The sequence below is a fragment of the Tenebrio molitor genome, chromosome 1, assembly GCF_963966145.1.
Source record: "Tenebrio molitor chromosome 1, icTenMoli1.1, whole genome shotgun sequence".
Classification (NCBI taxonomy): domain Eukaryota; kingdom Metazoa; phylum Arthropoda; class Insecta; order Coleoptera; family Tenebrionidae; genus Tenebrio; species Tenebrio molitor.
In genome coordinates, this window is record NC_091046.1 from 537,574 (window position 1) to 558,736 (window position 21,163).

The 21,163-nt window shown below is 36.0% G+C and overlaps 1 protein-coding gene and 1 long non-coding RNA gene across 2 annotated transcripts in view; both read left to right on the plus strand.

The window, feature by feature from the left end:
- Positions 1-4,052: 4,052 nt before the first annotated feature.
- LOC138141373 (uncharacterized) overlaps positions 4,053-21,163 on the plus strand; it is a 44,687-nt gene continuing 27,576 nt past the window's right edge. The window contains exon 1 of the mRNA XM_069062096.1: positions 4,053-4,354. The gene's annotated coding sequence lies outside the window, so the exon portion shown is untranslated. The remainder of the gene's footprint in view (positions 4,355-21,163) is intronic.
- On the plus strand, positions 9,220-10,127 carry LOC138141564 (uncharacterized). Its single transcript, XR_011163186.1, has 2 exons — positions 9,220-9,706; positions 9,765-10,127. It is a non-coding gene; the product is annotated as an uncharacterized lncRNA (long non-coding RNA).

The following is a 21,163-nucleotide window of genomic DNA, read 5'->3' on the forward strand; positions in this document are numbered from 1 at the left end:
AGGTGGAATCCGTTGCCTAGGTCAGTCCCTCCCGAATGTGGAGCGGTTTGGCGGCGACCTTCCGCATAATGCGGACGACCGTTTCAACCCGAATCGGGCTTCTGTTTGGACCAAATTCAGGTCAGACTATTGTTACATTTGAAATCGTCTATGAATAGAAAAAAAAAGAAAATATTGTTCAGAACAAGATCAGAATTCGATCGAGATTTTATAAAATTTTCAGACAAAACTGGTTTCGCTGAGACCAGGAAAACATTTTAATAATATGATATTCTGCACAATAGCAGCTAATAAATATGCATCTACATGAATAATCTGATTAGATGTAATTTTATTATGAAGGAATGATGCAGAGAGGCATGACCACAAACAACATCCTCACTGGCTGGAATTTACCTGAATAAATTTTAAATATTTTCTCACAATTATATCGAGATAAAACCCTGATTGTTGATGCCCGAGGCATATCCTGCTAATAAATATAAGACTATTTACTCACACATTTTATCTTCGTTTGATTAAGTGATTCTGTTCGGGGTAAACACAACAAACAAATGGTTGTCAGTGCCTGAAGAAACGAGTAAGAGTTTCTTAATATGATAATTATTTTTATCAGAAATAATTCAGTTTTATTGGTAAATATTTTGTTAAATTTCTGGAAACCAAAGAAGATTGAGAGATACGAAAAATAAAAAAAGGAAAAAATATAATTTGAGTTGTTCAAGTTGATGAGAAATTCCAAGCCCTGTGAAAAAGATAAAACAAAGTTAGGTCATTTCTGAACAAAATATGCAAAACATTAATTAACACCGTGTTTCTAAATCAAAATTCTCGACCTTGATCTTAAACAAACAATAAAATATGTGTTAAACTTGGCCTCTTGAACTGCAATTAAATGCTGCAAAGCAAAATCTTAAAGATTTAAAAATCCTCCAGGCTTTCTTCACTCAAACTGAAACAAAATTCGTGTTTAGTGTAAATTCGCCCACTACCATCGCATTACAGACAAACGTGACTGTATACCAAAAAAAAATCGCGCGAATTATCTTAATTATCTCGTTTGGAGAACCGTAACAGCATCATCGTGTCGATTCTACTTGAAAAAGATTTGCCAGTATCGATTCTCCTTGTTATTAGCTAAATCAGCGCCGTTTGATTATAAAATTCGCAAGGAAAAGGGAAGTATAAATTCAGGACATTCGAATATGGTGGTTGGAGTAAACATCTCGTCCCAATTAATGCAAAGGAGCGACCTTGATCTATTGGTTTTTGTCGCAAATCAACCACGAAACGCTTGATAAATCAATGCAATTTTTTCAGCGGTTTTTGTTCATTGACCTTAGATTAAACGCGCACACTTTTTGCGATATTTTTAATATTTTGACCGCTGCACCACACCAGGTCAATTGTTTGTGTAGATGTGTGAAAATGTCTTAATTGTTTATACGCGGATGTGCTTTTCTGGGATTTACACGACAAACAAAGCGTGAAGTTGAAAAAAAAAATACTTTTTGTCCATCAGAGTAGATTAAAACTGAAGATCGACTTTGTCTTTCCGTTGTATTAATTGTAGGTAGTTCCTTGGAATTTTTTATGAGGGAGTTTGTCATTCTTTGCGCGCAAAGTGGCGACTCGATGGAAAACGTAGCAAAGTAAAAAAATGCACAGGATTCGATAATATCAATATAAGTAAGGATTCCGTTTTTATTTCTCGGGAACGGAAGGTTTACTCCGAATTTAAATTTGTTCCATTAGCGAAGAGTTTTGTATTTTCTTCTTCGGAGAAATCAGAATCGAACATGTATTTTATAATCGCCTACGGTTGTTCAAAACGTAGAAAAAACTTATTTAGGTGTTGTATTTTTGTTCGATCGGAATTTTATTCATAAAACTCTGCAATAGGTACAACGATGCAAATTGAACAACGTAAAAACCCGAAAAAATACACAGCTTTCACTACTTTTTGAAACTGAATTAGATCGATACTTGGCAGTTTGTGGTTCAATAAGAAAAGAATTTTTCGCAGAAAGAACTAGACACGGACAAACTTTCCAAAAGAAAAACTGAAACGTGGTAAGTTTCTGTAATTTATAATAATTCCCGATTGATTTTGCTGAAAATTTTGAATTAATTGTTACAGAATAATTCACGTGCAAAGGTTGACATCCTTGTTTGTTTATGTTCATCGTATGCAAATGTGCAGGTCAGCCTTGGCTAACTTAACCACTACTGTCATGGTCGTTGACACTATTAAATTTTAGTCAGGTATTCCATACTCGTAACTATGATATTTTAGCTCAACTTTTATTGTTATTATATCATTAAATTATTTCATAGTTTTTATTGCAAACCTTTCAAATACGCACTCCACAGTGCATTAAGAAATCTGTTGAGAGGTGTTTTGCTGTCAGTATTGTTTTTATTTTTACCAATTTTAGATTAATATTACATCAGTTATGTCCGTTTGTTTATACGAAAAATGCTATTCACAAAGTTCCAGCAAATGTAGTCCAAATTACACAACTCGATAATGTGTTTCTTTTCCATTTGAAACCTTTTACTTTCCAATTAAACATTACATATTCGCAATGTGTTTTTGAATTGCATTTTGAACAATGTCAATAAAATTCCAATAACTTTAAGATAATACGCTGCAATTATTTTCGAGAAATGATAACCAATGGTCGATGTTAATGTTGTTATTCAAACACGAATTGTTGTTAATCATTTTTCTTATCTTTTATGTATACACAAAATTTCTATTTTTAGTTTAATTCAACCGAAGAACGTAAATTTATGATGCCATTAGTCAGATTTCTTCACGGCGAAAAGATCGTTAAATTATTATTTAATTAAAATGCTTGTTTAAATATCCACACCATTATTAAAACATTGTTTTAAGAAAAACACCTAAACTAAAACGACCTTGAAACGTTTCAGTACTCCTAATTGTTCAGAATTATTCTGGTAAGTTTTTGGACTCTTGGTCAGTGTTAATGACGTGTGAAGTTACAACATTGTCATAATACACAGACAAGTTTTGTTTTCCAATAATAACCACTTATGGCAATGAAATACCTCATGCTAATTGTTATTTAAAAGGAAAACAAATTACCGCCATTCAAAAGTTCCACTCATATTTTTGAAAAACGTTGTATCTTGCAAGCAGCGAAAACAAATAACTTGGTGATTTCATTTCTTTTTTCATTTAAATGACTTTTGAAAAACTTGTAGGATAACCTAATTTACTAAAGACAAAAAAAAACAACAAAACAATATGGAATATAAACATTTCGCAATAATAGGTATGTTAGTTTTTCTTCAAATCTTCAATAAATTTGTAGAAAACTTCAAAAGTAACGACGCTGTTGTGGAATGATGACATTATGTATTGCCAACCGCAAATAAATTGGAACTCTTATGATTTTCGTTGAAGCAAATTGTCGATTTTTTTCTTGACCTACGTTGCCCTGTCCTTGCAGTATCAAATCTGTTCATTACAAGTATCTTCACTTTATACCTATTACTTCTTTGTAGAGCCAAAAAACTTTAAACTTTAAAGCATTGGCAGCATCGACTGAAATTTGAATTTTCGTTGACACCTCCAGGAATGCTTAATAAAATAAAAACCGTATTTGTAATTCTAATTACATATACCTGACGCCAGAACATAACTGTGTCGATTCAATAAGCGCAATATTTAATTAAAGTGTTCAGGGTGCATATTATTATAATGTGAGAAATCTATCTGTCGTTCTGTAAGTGAGGTTATGTTCATCTAGTAGATAATTTAATTTGTTCTTTAATAGTTTCTCGCAGATTCGTTTTCACCTCACGAAACACGGTCTCCTTGCAAATTTTCTTAAAGATTGGAGTTTGGATCTCAATTTTCTCTTTATGAACACGAGCCAATCGGGAAAAGTGCCGCTTTCCCGTCTCACGAATCGGGGTCGCACCGAAGAGGTTCCCCGGCCGCGGCACGCAGTGCACCTGAATGCAGTTTCCCCGAAAAGTGCATTCGAAGGCGAAATTGATTGGAGGCAGTGACGGCGGCAGCACAAGCGTGTTTCAGGTGGCCCCAACTCAATCCACTTTGCGGCTTCTTGCGTCCGACACAGTTCTGCTTTGGCCGCGAAGCGCGCCGCTTCACCAACACGAAACACTCATCATCATCGATGTGTTGTAGACCGGCGTGTGCTGCACAAGTGTAAGTCCTGTCACACTTTCCTCCTTACGAAGGACAAGTGCCGAAATTAAGTCCGGTGGTGTGTGCTGTCGTAACAGGGTTGTTTCGGAATTTTCGGACGGAGGACTAACGAGTGCCATGGAGAGGAGAAAACTTCCCCAGTAAACCGTGAGTTGTACTCGATTTCCTGTTTTAAAATAGACAAAATTTGTAAATATTGACGCCAGTTCAAACGTCAACGTCTAAATTTACGTCGATCAAATCACCTTTTTTTCGATTGTCACGGTTATCACCTTCTTATGTATCAGTTTTTGAATAATTCGTATGTTCAATTTGATTTTATCGGGTTTTTCTGTCACAAGGGAAATGAATTTTTTGGTGGAACAGTGACAATTCAGATGGAATAAGGCGGAAAAGAGATCATTTCTTGTCGAACTTGATTAGATTGCACTCTTCATAAAGCACGACTCGTCAATTGACCAATAACGCATTTAATCCACTACCTTGCAAAAGAGCTATAATTATTGGGCAACTTTACCAGTCGTAAACTAAGCCGAGTCTTGGCATAAATTCGTGCTTTTCGACGTGCCTCACCGATATAAATTAAGATGTTGCTATTGCTATAATACTCATTTTTTATTCGTTGTTCTAAGAATCTCCGAGGCCTATTCTTTCTCACCCACTGGACTTTTCAGCGTGTTAAGTATAAATTAATTAAATTGACACCGGCATTAGCGATTTCTCTAATCTTGCAATTAGTACCTCCAGTCTTGACGGCGTCCGCTATTATAAAAATATAATATCACGATGATGACTAAACTTTTCTCGACATAAAAGATTTTAATTTCGGCGGAATTTTCAAAAAGCACGCTGACAATTTCACAGAAACAAATTTTAATCTGGACAAGAAAAAATCAGACAATAAACCGACACGATGGTTTTTTGCATTTCCAATACTTCTAGGCCCAAATAAATTTTACACGGATCGGTGGTGTATAGGTATATGAGTATTTTTATTGGCGTCGTTGTGACAGCTGCTTTATTCCATCGGACACGTTTCGACTCTTTTGAAACCTCCATCGGTGTTACATATTACGAAACATGTACTCGAATCTTTTTATAATAAATTCTAATATTAAGTGATTCTTGTTTGTTCAACGGTACTCCGCGGAGCACCACTACAAACTTAAACCTCCATTCCAGGTGATTCTACTTGCGCTGCAATTTTACTTAATAAAATATCAATTTCTTGCGGTTTAGCCTCGCTGATAACTTCACATGATAGAACGTCGTTCTTTTTGCGTTCAAGTTCCACAATTAGTTTTGTACGTGTCAGTGAAAAACCAGATTTTTTCCACAAGAAAATAACCCGTGAAAATTTTCACCGGTCGGCAGGAAAAATACCTGTGGCTCTATAATTAGCATTGGATGCCTTCAAAGTGAAACAAATCGGTGTTGGTGAAAAGGTCGATGGTCAAACCGATTAGGTAATTCAAGTGTAAATGTCAGCGTGGCTCGATAATTATCGAATTAAAATTTTGAAAAGGTGTAAATCGGTCGGTCTCGTCTGGAAACTTTCATTTCCTCGAGTGAAATTTCTCATGGTTCTTTGTTGCACTTCTCGTTCTTCCGACGAGTTGATATGAAAAGGTCTTTTGTGAGATTTTGCGTTTTGTCTGGTCGGCAAAGCTTGAATTCCTCACGTACGTCGACCGAAAGAATTTCACACCTGTCCCTTGAAGGGTCCGCATGAAAGAACGTTAAAAATTACCTGCGTCGAGGGGGATGAACAGGTTTTGAAAACGTTGATCGTTGGACCCGAACTAAATTCTACGCGTACCTAAACACGCCCAGTCATCCTGGTTCTATAACACCCAGTATTACTTATTATGTGTAATGTGTACACAGCGTTTCATATACACCAGTGGCAGAGGCATTAATATATTTTGTGTGTCAAGTTTAATTGCTCGAGTTATTTATGTCTCGTATTTTATCTCATTTTAATAATAATTAATTTCAGACGTTTTCCATGATGCATTGCTTCACATTTGCTCGCACCGTCGGCGATTTTTCCCATTTTTACAAATGTGACACTAACTGATCGATTTTGAGAATTACTTGCATTACAAAACTTGAGAAAACGTACTGACTGACCCGAAATCCTATTCATCACAACATTTCAGTGCATCATCAGCCAACAATTACATGATTCTCAGAAACGTTCCAATTATCGTTAATTTCATGTTTGTTTAAATAAAAACTTCGTTTATCTGTTTTTCTGGAACATTTTTGCTTTTAATTGCGAACCGTCTTAATGAAAATTCATTTGCTTCACTTAACATTTAACTGTTTCTTGTCCGATGACACTACTAATACGTACAGTGAAATTTTCCGCTAATTTCGACTAATTAAGAACTCACCAGATCTTTGATCACGGACCTGGTTCATTTTCCGGATCGTTTGTGCATGCGAGAGAAGAAAATCCCAATTGTTCACAATAAGATTGTGTGGTAATGTGCATGTTGTGCGTCATGCATCACGTAATTGGTCGTTTCCTTGTAATTTTTTTACCATATAAATCTGTCATTAGCGTAATTAATTGTTGTACGATGGGTTCGGTTCCGGGTTGAATTAACCGGATTAAATTTTCGGCGCTGCTACACAAAACAAGTGAACCACAATTGGATAAATACCGTGAGATCGAAAAAAAAAATGTAGAGTAGGCGCTGACCAAAAATTTCAGTTGGCAATTCGTTGAAATTTCAATTATCTGATGTCAGTCTTAAAAGTTAGGTTAGTGATTTTCATAAAGAATTTTGTGTGACCTGTCGGTTGTAAAAGAATTTCCTCAGCTAGTGCAATGAAACAATGAGATTTAAAACTCCCGCACTTTTATTTAACGTCAACGGTGAGCACGGAGCACGCGCATGCCGCTTGTTTATAAATCGATCCAAGATCCACCGATCATCAATCAATCAATATTATCCAGAGAGGTTGTTGGTTGTGGGGGCTCTTATTTCGTGCACAACAGACACACGATAGAGAAAAAAGTGCAAATCTTTTTTAAGGATAAGTTGAACTGTACCAAATGATAGGTTAGTTTCTTGGGGTTAATCTCTGCAATATGTAATTCTTTGTTCACCTTCTTCAATATTTTCAGCTGATCTTTTTGTCGGTCGTCTACTGCCTTTTTTGCGCACGACACTACCTGTTTCCAAAAACATGTTTACGCATTTGTAGACTTTCTGGGCAAGTTGTTGGTTAAGTGCCTTGAAAGTTCGGAAACTTTTGTTGAAATTCCTTAAAAACAAGAGGTGTCGAATAGGACCAAGCCTTTCTCCATTGCTGAGGAAACACTGGACAATGAAAATTTGTTGCTCTAACTAAAGTGAATCAATAATTGATAATGACAATTACCATTGTAATGACATTTGAATTAAATTTTTACGTGCTGCCAACTGAAGTGTATTAATCATGGCCATCTCGATTTTTTTTAATTTTCGATCGCAAGGTAGCAAGACAGGGTTAGCGCTTCGAAATATCGATCTAAAATCCTGAAATGTCTCTCGTCCATTCCTGAAATGCTCCGGAACATTTTCGACCTGACGAATTTTTTTCGCATTCTCGGCACCCGACTCCATTCCGTTCGCCTCGTTAATGAGCCGACATTTCTGAAAGTCCTAATTACGGTCCTGCAAACATGTGCATCATATATCCAGCCGATTATCTCGGACACTAAACAGCATGGGAGGCGCACAAGGAGACATAATCTTCAATGGAAGTATGCAATAAAGTTATTTAATGATGTTAACATTGTAAACAACTGAGATAATTAATTTCGAATCGAATAAAAGAGATACGGCCGGCACGGCGGTCTCTCGTCCTTTTTGCTCACGATAAATATCTCTTTTTCATTGTTGGTGCAGCAGTTATGACGAGTCGAAACTGTTAAAATTGATGGTTCGAAACATTATTATGACGTGTTTCAGAGAAAAGTAATTTAAATGCAACTGTAACGTGGATTTTTCAGTTATAATAATAACAACAATCAATCGAGAATGTGAGGATGAGTCCGTGTGGGATACGAGATCTTCTCCAATAAAATACGTGACCGGGAATACCGAAATGACAAGCAAATTGTTAAGGTCACGTCTTGAGCGCCAATCGTAATAATGAAATTAACAATGGTTTGTCGAATGCGATCGTCACTGATGAATTATAAACTAATTGATCTGGAAGTTGGCGACGAACGAAAGGACGAAGGAGAAAGGAAAAATTGACATTGTTTAACGCAGCGTAAAGGTGCCCTTAGCCATTTCGTAACGCTGAGAGGGTTGTAAAATAAACAATGTCAGAAATTACACGGTGGGATGCTTTCTCTCGCAGTAGGCAGATATAATATGTTAATACGTCTTGCAGTGTTGAGACGAAACAGGTCTCTTGTTAGGCAAGGTAATTGCGATGGGAATTTTTAGATGATCGGAGTACAATATGACGGAAACAATGGATTTTCTAATCGGAAGATCTGTGTTTGTTTTGGAATCAATTGCGAAGGGGGCGGATTTTTTCAATTACAATTTAATCAATGTTAGCAGCGTAGGTAAACTAGACCGAAACGAGGAAAGTTGTGTTTCGTGACTGTACACGACGTCTTACATAAATTAATATCGAACTGCTTCGATGGAGCAGCAGCCTTTATCACTACTAGGATGTCATTGAGAGATAATCAAGTGAAAAGAGTACTTATCATAAAAATTTAATTTCTGTTATTTTAATTCTTTTCTGATACATAACGTAAAAATTGCTTGATCAGGTTCTCCAACTTTGTTGTTTTATTTATTACTGTATAAATTTAAATTTCTCGTTCAATATTCAACACCCTAAGGTCATTAAATTACAGCATTTCAAAAGTTCCGCATTAATTCAACGAAGGTACAGTAGTGAACGAAAATATACATTACTGTAAATGAATTTACAGAACTCACTTGTCATACGAGTGGAAAATTTATTTTTGGCCTCCTCAACTCTACATTTTGAACAGCTACGGTATCTTAATTTTTACACACTAATCAAACTATCTGTCATTTTACCGCACGGAGTGTGTACAATACATACCACGAAAATTTTAAGCTTTCAGGGACCTCCAAAAAAACTGTTAGCTTATCATAAATAAAGTCATAATTTAATTGTTTTTTTCCGTAAAATTGAATTCTGATGGCGCCAGCTTGTGGTATAAATCGTAAGCATATCAGTTATCGGTATATCGATAACTTTCTGTTATTTTATTAATCAAACGTCAGTCTTTGACAGGTTTTGCAAAATGATTGGTTACAATAAATTTCAAATTTGAGAAAACGAGTTGTCGGCCAAAAAGATTAATACATTACTAATGCGGTAGGCATTTTACAAACAAACATAGTAGGCGCTGTTTAGCTGTGTGTTGCATACGTTTTACACTAAATATTTGTGTGGTGTGAACATGATGGAAAATGTCAGAATTGTCAAAACTTGACCATGATAGTAAAGCAATGATTTTTATGTATTTATCAATATTAATAACGGAAATCAATATTTGAAGTAGGAGAAACTAAAAACGCGTGTCTGATTCTGTGATCACGTCTGTTGAAAAGTGGAGTTATATCCAGGTACAGATTATTTAACATAAAAACTTCGAAATCACCTCATGCAATTCTCGATATTAATGAAGAACGAAGGAAATGGTAATTTGGCAGTAAGACAAACGCGAAAAATGCCTGGTATAAAGGTAATCAGAACTTTCAATTAGCATTGATTAATACAAATATTTTCAGATAAAAACTAATTAGACAGAAAGTTCAAAAAAATGATTTACAGGGGATGAAAAGGCAGAAGATATCAAACTACAACACTTACTAGCCAAAATGTACAACAAAAAAGCACAAATAGAGTTAACTTTATTGGTGATGTTCGTTTTTGTGAGTTGTTTTCCCGTTGGCTTCAATAAATGTCTCGAAACAAGTCAATATTAACCGTTTGGTCCCAACTTTGAGAAGACGACGTGGCATTTTCTTTTTGAATTGTAAAATTTTGTACCAAAACTCAATTTTATAGATATGCGCACAGTGTACGTTGAAAAACGTTTGCGCAAGTCGTTCTCCGTTCTGTCTTCTGTGAGCGTGACGTTTCTGTCAAAATGGCGCCTCCGAGAGTTGCCAACTGCGACTGGATTTAGTGTTATCTAAAATTCCCTATCAATAACCTAGCAACTGAAAAGTTACTACGGAGTGGTCACAATCAAAATGAATAGATTATATTTACTTAATTTTGTTCTAGCTTAAATATTTGTCGACGAAGATTTTTTTTCTTTTTAGCTTATCAGGCCAAAAAGTGTGTTTTAAATTAAATTACTTTTACTTTCCACATTTTTCCGTAAACCTCCACTCAGGCTCTACATATACACAAAACATTTGGAATAACATTACGGTATTTCTGGAAAATGTTCTTTGAGTTGAATATATTAATTCATCGTGATATCATTTAAAAGCTTTGCTTTTCCACCACTTTCTGGCGAAATTATTGCGTTTAAATTAAACATCGGCAGAAATCTTCAGAATTAAAATAAGGTATAGCATAACGGTTTACATACTCCTTTTTTCTTGTAAAAGAAACCAGATGCCGTGTCTAGTTTATTTCACTTTAAAGATATTTTTGCTGTACTCTCATTTACTTTCGATAAAATAAAAAATTGCACTAGTAGACTCCCACACGTGAAGACTTCACAAAATTTGCGTTTCCATTGATGTGCATGTCGGACGGGTCAAGGACGTGACCCAAATAAGAAAAAGTGAACGATATCGAAACTATGTGTACTTTTTTGAAAGTATTGACACATTCCTGAAATCGAGGCATCCAACTACATTGTATGTAAATAGTTTAAGAGAGCTTTTAGAGCTCTGAAATTGTTCATCGATTTCCAATTTTCCCAAGAGAACACGGCGAATATTCGCATGCACTTCCTTTTCCGTGCACCCGATCGTCTTACCATTAGACTGAAACAGTTCGATTTGTTGGAGATATTGTTATGAACTTGCCCTCGACGGAAACCGTCGTAAAAAGAACTTTATCACCTAGTTAAACACCGTCTATGAAATTTTACGGTGCTTTCCCGAACAGCGACAGACTTCAAGGTTTCTAACGATGTTAAATTTCGTTCGGTAATCTTTGCTTTTTGTAATGTATGTACCATTATAAAGCGAAAATCACAAGATGCTAACTGTCATCCTTTTCACGTAAGGAAAACGACAAACGTAAATTTCTTGCGTGCCGTCATCGGAGAAAAGCGAAACAAGACCTCAGTGAGAACGTCTCAGTTTGTTGTTTTACCATTAGTCGAGCTTTTTTCTCAAGTTTCGTATTTCACATCAAACGCGAGACCGTGAAACGCTGTAAATTAAGGGAAAATGTGACTGTACTGGAAAATGGAAATTAAAAGGGTAAACCGAAACTGCAAACATGCTTGGTTTGATCGGGGTCAGTTTTTGAGTAAATCTTCCGTAAGCCATTAATATCGTTGCTGTTGGGTTAGATTCCCAGATTCATTTATTTAATCTTCTAACGCGTCGAGGGTTCGAGGTTAATTTGATCTTTTGATTATTTTTTTGCGGAGGAAAAGTTAACCCGGACTTCCGAGAGTCTGGTGTTTCGTTTCGTTTCGGGTCAGTTTAATCAACCGTTTTTCCGATTCGCAAACTGCTCATCAAAGTTTCGACTAAATTGTGAAATTAAATATAAATTGAGTTTTATTGGTTCAAACGATTATGAGAATTTAGAATCATTTATACTTGGAGATCTTCAAACATCTGAAACGCTTCCGCTTTGAGAAATTTTCTCGTCGAGAGACGTTCAGAATCAAAGGTCGCTAATAGCACAGATTAAGCAATATCGACAGATCATTATCGTTAAGGGCGGATCCGTTTAAAAATAAACAACTCTCTGGATACACCTTACACAACCGATCTGATGGCAGTGAACTTTCTCTGGTTAAATACGACCATAATCTTAGATAAAACGATAATTACTGACAAATTAATAATATCGTACCGTACGGTTATTTTAATTTACGAAAATAGGGAAGCAATACGTTTAATTCTACGTTAGGACGGAGGTTCAACGATCTTTTAAACACAACTATATGAACTTGTATTAATCTGAGATAAAGACTAACGTGACGTCACGATCTAATCGGCACGCCCCTTCCCCTTGTCGTTTTCCATGAAAATCGAGCAAATTCCTGAAAACTATCTCGACAACTGACTCCACCGACCACCTACTTCTCTAAATCTCGTTACATGTTGTCGTTTCAAAAGAAGGTTTTCAGAAAAAGTCATCAAGTTATATTTTATTAAGTCGAGTGAATTTGAAATTTTCCAAAATTTTGGCGAATTTTATGCTGTTTGGTTGGTACCTTCTTCAATAGTTATTTACGAACCGAGTGCGAGAAAACATTTTACGCACATGAGCCTATTATTTGAGGACGAGCGACGAAGGAGCGAGTGTTAATTTGCGTGAACATCAGCATATTTAAATTATTTCCAATAGTTTCCAATTTAGTGGATAGATGGCGCTTGCCCAAGTGTCAATCGAATTAATAGCGATTTAATTTCATTCTTTCGAAATTTTCAACATCCAAATTGGAGAAATGACGTTTTGTAAAGCAGATTTTATTATTTTCAGAATGCTCAAAAAGGCCAATGCTTTTTGGATGATTTTGAAGCACTAGTGCGCGAAATCTACGTTCGCGGTTAACTGTTGCGTTTGCGAAATGTCATTTTGAAATTAGTGAGTTCAAAAAAATAAAATATGATTTTTTTAAAAATAGGAAGTAGCTACGTCAGTTAACATTTCTTGTATGGTGTAGTTTCGTTGGGTGAAATGTTCAAAAATGCCTCGTCGTTTATGTGCTCGGTTCTGTCGTTTTTGCGGAAAGAAAAAAAATCGGAACAAATGCCCATTTCAGTGCACGTCCAGGTACTCAACAAAGGCATTTCCCAACATACAATAGAACAATCTGGGTGCAGTGCACCTTTATCTTGGTAAAGTGTACGATTCGGAATCACGTTCTGAACACACGCCCAAAACATTTAACTGCTTTTCCAATTACCAACTTTATACCTGGAGCTCAGCAACGTCTTGTTGCGCACAGTTAAGTTTCCTAGTTTTAATTAAGTATGTAGGTACACCTTAATTAAAGCGGGTGTACCGGAGAAATTTCCATGAGAACACGGCGACCGAGAGTGAGAGGAGGCCTTATCCAAATCGCGAAAAATTTACATTCCATCAATACCGTTCCGATTACGTAACGGCGACTCTTTTGCCAAAAAATACCCCTCACACACCACGCTAACCTGCTTTTCGGCCGAGGACAACGTTTCATAAGACATTAGCGTCGTTCTTAATGGTGCATGTACCTACCACAAACCGTGAAGAATTTAAATTAAATCATAGACTTGCATCACTGTTGACTCTCTTTTGAAATTCAAAACGACCTTCGATGCGGTTACGTTGCTTTTTTTTACACTTTTATCGTACTGTTATCTGCACGTGTGTATTATTTTACCAATAACCAACGGTAATGACAGCAATAACACGCGCTGCAATAATACCATCGACGATAATTTAATAATGAATAATAAAAAAAATATGCTTTGCATGTCCGGTTCACTCGATGTTATAACAGCCTAGCGAGGTGGTGAAATGAAAGAAAAAAAGAGGAGGTTTCAGACAGATGTGGGCTATAAATAAAGTCAATAGGAAAAAGACAGTCAAAGGGACTAGCTTATGAGCTCCGGAAATTTTCCAAATTGAACGAAATAACGGAACGAACAATACGTCCACACGAACCGATAAAAGAGAAAATATTTTTACAGTTTCAAACAATGCAAATCGGCAGAATTTTTAGTTGCGGAAAATAGATCAGTTATTACAATTCACACGGTGCCAGATCTGGTTGTGGTGATGTATAAAGGAACAATTGTGTGTTTTGTAATAACTGCAGAAATACCAATTGGAATAGAAACATTCTGGGAATGTTAGCAGTAGCAGTTTGATTTGATGATATCGCGAGTAAAACCGTCTAAAACACTATGTTGTGATAAGAGAAAAGCAGGGCCGGTTCTTGAATCAATAGACAAAAAAAATGGGGTAACCAAGAGGTTCAATAATGTCAAAGGATTTTTGCTTGTATGTATCGGGTGTTCAGTTAAATTTCGCATGAAGTTAAAGAGTCGATTGTGAACACACCACTTGTCCCCAAAAGTAAAAACACAACAACGCAAAAAGTGAGGTTAGATTTAAACAGCTGATCCGTGATCCGTAATCCGTGGTGAGTTCACAATCGACTATTCAACGCCAACTTTGAGGAGAAATTTGAATGAACAACCGATAGAAGGAACAGACAAAAAATTGGGGTAACCAAGAGGTTCAATAATGGAATAATGTCAAAGGATTTTTGCTTGTATGTATCGGGTGTTCTTATAAATTTCTGGTGGAAGTTGGTGTTGAAGAGTCGATTGTGAACACACCACTCGTCAGTCTGCAGAGTAAAAACACAAACAACGGAAAAAGTGAGGTTAGGTTAGATTTAAATAGCTGATCCGTAATTCGTGGTGAGTTCACAATCGACTCTACAACGCTAACTTTGAAGAGAAATTTAAATGAACACCGATAGAAGGAACAGTGCCAGAATTGGAGAAGGGTGTTTAAATGTAAAAACAACGAGCAATGTTATGCACCGTTAAGCGTGTAGAATGCGATTAAAATAAAAATTTGGCAATTTGTATGAATATTTATTGTTACTTTCATGAGTGCAAAATAAAATATTTCTTGTGTGGAAGAGGAGAAAATCTGATGTCAAGACGCGGCAACAAATTGTTGCATTAATTTATGAGCCAGTCTTCTTCGGGATCTCAAGAGTGTAGAGTCGTTTGGAGCGATTCCAGTATGACGTCCAAGATCAAAACGACGATATGTTTGGGGACGGTGCAAAATGTTCTATGGAACCAAGTGGCGGAGACGTCGTCTGGATCGTCCTTTATGGTCCGGTCCAGCACTCATCGCATTCGCCATCATTAAACTGGGAATAAAATGCTCTTTCATCGGCTTTGAGCCGGTCGAGCAAACATGTCGACTGACGATGATGAAATGAAAAAGGGTTTGTTGTGCGAATGCGGCATGTGGTTAATGTGCACGGTGTAAAGGCGCCACTTTTATTGGTTCATTTCTGTTTCAATTACCATGGCCGGTGGATTTTTCTTTAGCACTTGGTCGTATCATTATTTCCAGAATAAATATAGTAGCTAATAATAGCTTTCGGTCATTGTATTCGCCGGGCAAAAAGACCAAGACGCAAAATAAACATACATCATGTCTGTCCCGCGTAATAATAATAATAATAATAATAATAAGACCGGGAAAAAATGTGTATGCAGACAATCTTTAGGGATTTTTACGCACCACTCAATACACCGAGTCATTATACTTATCAGCTCCAGTCACGTCAATTCAACAGGTGAAAACTTATTATCCTTTTTTGTGTGTGTGCAAGAACCTGTAATGTGTACCACGATTTTTTTCACAACATACTGGCTCGGATTATCTAACGTCGTGACTGTGCTATCTCCACCATTATTTGGCATTATCTTAGGACTGGTATGTGTATGTGTGCGTTTTTCTTTTCTTTTCTCCTCCTGTGACTTTGGCATACATGCAAACATCAACATTAATAACCTTTGAGTATGTGCGGAATAAATTATGCGGCTAATTACACTCTTGCTATCGCTCGTTGTGTTGTGGAAATTGAAAGTTGCAGAGGTGCGTGTGTGGGATTCGCAACCGACGACGGCCACGATTACAAACTGTTCACCATTAACGACGGTTAATTGTCAAAATAACGCCACGAATTGCCAAATGTAATCCAATTCCGACCGTTCAGCAGAGCGGAACGTTACTTCTGCTCTCTCGAAAGTGTCGGAATTAATAAGTTTGTTTGTTTCCGCGTTTTACGCAAAGGTCGTTCGGTTTGGTTTCGTCCTTTATTTTTTATTTTGATTTTTGAAAACTCGAGACGCATGTCGTCGTTATAAATTCACATCACACTCGTTCTTTACTCTTCGCATGTAATGCCCTCACTTGAGCAAGTTTTCGTTGCGAGTAGAATTCTCCGAATTTGGAAGTCAATTGCATTTTGTTATATCGACAGATTACTGATTTGTGCAGCAAATACGTTCTTCTTCTTAAAGCTTTTCACATCGTTTAACAAAGTCTAACACCGAAAACGTTTTTCTCTTGTTGCTTTTAGTTTTTCTATTTTTACGTACTCAATACATAATGAATAGGGACATTTGAAAAATTGCTTTTGCATCAGTAATAACACAGGCCTGCAAAACAAAACTTTTTAAGCGATGTTTTGATTTTGATAACTGATTTTGTATAACATTGGAGCCCTGATTACAAAAATACAATTCATTTTTTTGTATCACGTCAGGTTTTTTCACAATTAACAAAAAAAAATAACCAATTTATTTAGGAAATTAAGATGTTTATAATAATTCTTGGTTAATAATCTAACTAAATTTTTTATTCCTTATGAGAATGGCATCTTTAACGCTTTGTGAGGAAACTTCTTTTAATTGATTGCCTGCTGTATATTTTTTTTGGGTACATCGCGCTGTAACATCCAGCAAAAGTCTACCATCATTGATAGGCTCCATCTTCCTTGATATCACCTCTTCATTTGTTTTATTTCTTGGTAAAGACGTTCCCCTTGTTCCTCGCTGACAGCATCAAGATTTTTAGGAAAAAGATTTAAGTGCGAAAAGAGGAAATTCACTTTCAAACTCATATTACATCCCAAAATGTGAAAATTTTTAAACATGATTCTTACAATATTTTCGTAGTCTTCATCTTTGTGATTTCCAAGCAATTTTTCTACGACGTTCTTAAATGCCGTCCAGGCATTCCTTTCAACAACATTCATAGAATTTTGAAAATCATTACCTTTGTACAAAGATCTTATTTGAGGTCCTATGGTCCTAACCTCTTTTAATTTGGTATTGGAGAGATCTGGTAACTTTGTACATTAATACTTGAAACATTGTCCATTTTTATCAAGAGGCTTTACAAATTGCTTCATCAAACAGAGTTTGATATGCATTGGTGGTACCTAATACTACTTTTTTAGGATACAAATAAATTATTTTTTATTATTGCTTCCCGGTACAAGTCTAGTTCTTAAAGGCCACTTCTTTTGAGTCCAATGTTTGTCTCGTGCCCGGCAGTCCCACTCGCAAATAAAACAAGGAAATTTCGAATATCCATATTGTTGTCCGATATTACAATATCGAAACTTTGAAATAATTCATTCATTTTAGGTGAACATTTCAATTTTAAGAAAAAACGATTTGTGAAAAAACTAGACGTGATAGCGCAAAACCAAAATCATTTTCGTAATCAGGGGGTCGAAATTGTTCAAAAACTGTCAATTTTATGCAAACATCGAAATCAGTGCAGACCTGTGTAATCTATGAATTCCTAAAATTTCAGACAAATTGAATGTAAGATGGGCCAGAAAAAAGTGCAGAGCACGTGTTAGATCTAAAAACACCAATGGTGTAGGTAAACGAACTTGTTTATGAAACTTTGTCTTTTTCCAAAATATGTACTAATTTTAAGTAATCTTTAAGGAATAGAACTTTTTTTGAATTAAGCAAATTATCTAAAATATTCTTACTTTTTCTGACAATGAAAAAAGGAAAGGATACACATCTTTTATTCCCCCCGAAGGGGGAGCGGGCTGCTGAGGCTTTCCAGAGTCTTTTCAGCCACACTGACGGGAAGATTCGGGATGGCAGGAGGTAGGCAGGATTGACAAGTTTGCTTTATCTGTCATATGATATGAGACATACCATGATGTGATGGTGTGGGGAAACCTCTGAAAAAAACCCATACTCGGTCAGGCGGCGGCGCCGGGGTTAGAACCCGGGACCTCCCGAATGTAAAGTGGCGCGTTAGGCGCTTGGCCACAGTATTCGGTCTGATAATTAGCTACTAGCGCCTTGTCTTTTATACAATTTATGTAGAATTTTTTGACTTTCTTTTGTACAAATATTACTCGAGTTAAATTCGAAATATTCACGTTTCGTGTTATACATAGTAAGATAAATCGTGTTCTTCTGAAGACTTATTTAGAAATTGAAGGAAGTTTTTGACTTCGAATTCTCTTTTATGAATAATAGCTAGGTATGTTTTTTTTGATAGTTGGTAAGAATCTTGGTGTGCTAGAGCAACCTAATAGATATTTTAATTGGGGGCAAATATAATTTTTCTTTAATTTAATTTGAATTCAAGATCACAACCGGTAATGCTATAAATTCAAATTAAATCTTATCATGCAATCGGATAAATCGCCTCGTTAAAAATGCATTAGTTTATCACAACTCATTATTATGCCAGTTGTGTTTTCCTTAAGCAAACAGCATACGTCCGCTTGACATCTTCTGATACATCTTCAACCATAAAGAACGATTTCTTCGCATTCTTAAGATTTCATACAAGATGCCTAATAAAGTGTCGGTTATAAGGTAATCAACAAACGAAAGGAAATAATCGCGTTGTACGTTAAAATTTCTAATTACCGTTCCGTCTAATAACCTCGATAGATAAAAATCGCAATTTTTCGAGACCCATTCGGTTTAAGAAGTGAACTGGAGCACGCAGAAAATATTAATTGCCAATGACCCACAATGTCTGGTTCGAGGAGGAATAATTCTGTCAATGGGGATATTTTCTCGGTAATACGATTAAAGAGTCTGTAGCTCGAGGTGTATCTTGAACACTACAAGAACTTGATAACCTGCCGAGTCAAATTAGATCGTGCCACAATCGCATTACGAAGCCGCCTCTTTGGTTCTTCGAGCACTAATTTCATGTAAATTGATCCGGCTATCATTAATAATTCCTTGAAAAATTACGATTTCGTCGAGAAAGTGGGGTTTTCGCGTGTGGAACAGGTGTTTTGAAGAGAAATTGTCGGATAATTATTTTACAAGAAGATAGAAAATCTTGGGTTTAGTGATTTAGCAGCATCTCCGTTAGAGCGAACGTGGATAAATATCATAAAACCGGTAATTGTGAATGTTTTCAGCTGAAAATACATTCACTTTCAAGATAATTATTTGTGTACAAACAATATCCCCGAGACGATTTTTTCAGAAATTGCCACTTCTGAAATAATTATGTTTGTTTCATTGATTGAGCAATGTTCAAACGTTATCGCTCCATTGACGGGGACTAATTGCAGATGTATTAATTCACCTGTTATAGAGAGCGAGGCCTTCGAGGACTTTGCGTTATAAACAGCCATCGACCGCCATCAGTCCTAACAAATATCATTGAATAACTCCTTGCCGATGATGATTGTTATTCACGGTTTTAGCGCGCGTGCAATAGAAAAGTGTGACTAATAACAACGGCGATGTCATTTTTAATTTGCAGATGGACTCTCAGAAAAATGCTAAACACTTTAACGGTACAGACCATAAATTTTACGGCGAAAATTCCTCGGATTTATTTTTTTCTACAGATAAACAGATTAGTTGACAAGTAATTTTACGCCTTAACCGTCAAACTGTTTGCGTAATTTGCAAGAGAGGAAGATGTCTCCGCGGCTGGTTCGTAAAATGAATCGAATTATTCACAAGAATCTATTGGAGTTATCGGCTGTCAGGTAAGGGTACAGATGGGTGTGGAATTAATTGGCGATGATGCTCGGGAACTGCTCATTAAATATATTGAAGAACAGCAACAGTCGAACGTTGCACGGAATAACATCAGTATTTTTTAAAAATACGGTCACTCTTTACGTGTGGTAGTTATCGAGAAAAAACGCAGTAATATTTTATGTTGCTTTGTTTTACCGTTATCGACATTTTTATATGAATATGAATATGAAAATGTACATTTTGAGTCCTTGGAACGCACGATAAGTGTACGTAAACTCTGATTAGTTTGTACAAGAGGCAGTTCTCGGTTATCGTCTCTGTACATTTTTTTATTCAGGAAACTATTAAAAGTACAAAGCCACATAATTGTGAGTGGAACTGTTTTTCAGATTTTCTTTCATAAAAAAAAAGTTTTTTATTTTTGACTTCCCATTGTGCTACATGTCTCGCGCGTTCAAATGAAATCCTGGGCTGAGTAGGCGTTGGAAAAAGTAAACCGTTTAGAACAGTGTAAAGTTTGAATTTCCCGCCGTTTGTCACAAATGACATTTGTTTATGTTTAATCGGGACATAATGAAACGTGTTTTTTTTGAACAAAATGTGCCCCTAGATATGTATTTGCTTCGAGAATAGGAATCGTTAAGTAATTCTACATATTTTAATGTAAAATATTGCGAAGAAAGAAAAAAAAAGAAAGATTTTTGGCTCTAAATTTTAGGTTAGCTGTCAGTATGTTCAAATTAATCTACGCTTTAAAAAAGCACAACAATTGATGGTTTCCAAAGCCCAGGATTTCATTTGAACCCGCGATATAATTTACTGTCGACAATCTAAGAACAAAATGTAGTTCCTAAAATTGCTTGTTCTCAAAGTTGGACAGTTTTGAAATAATTGTAAAAGTCTTCAAACAAATATTCACATTTTCAATGTAACAATTTAAAAACAACTGAATTTTGCAAGATGGAATTTCTGTTGCACGATTGTCTCCACTATCTGATCGTTTTTGACATTTTAATCAAATAAAAAAATGGCCCATTTTATCATTTCCATCGGATCAAGTAATTAACTCAGATGATTAGCAAGCGTATGGTTCCTGATCGGGTTCGTTGACAACTTTTTTTTCTTTTTTCCTTAACTGTTCGATGAACTTCTTGTAAGATAAAGATTTATCTACAAAAAATGACATCCAATCTGAGATCATCACACAAGTACCTACTACTCT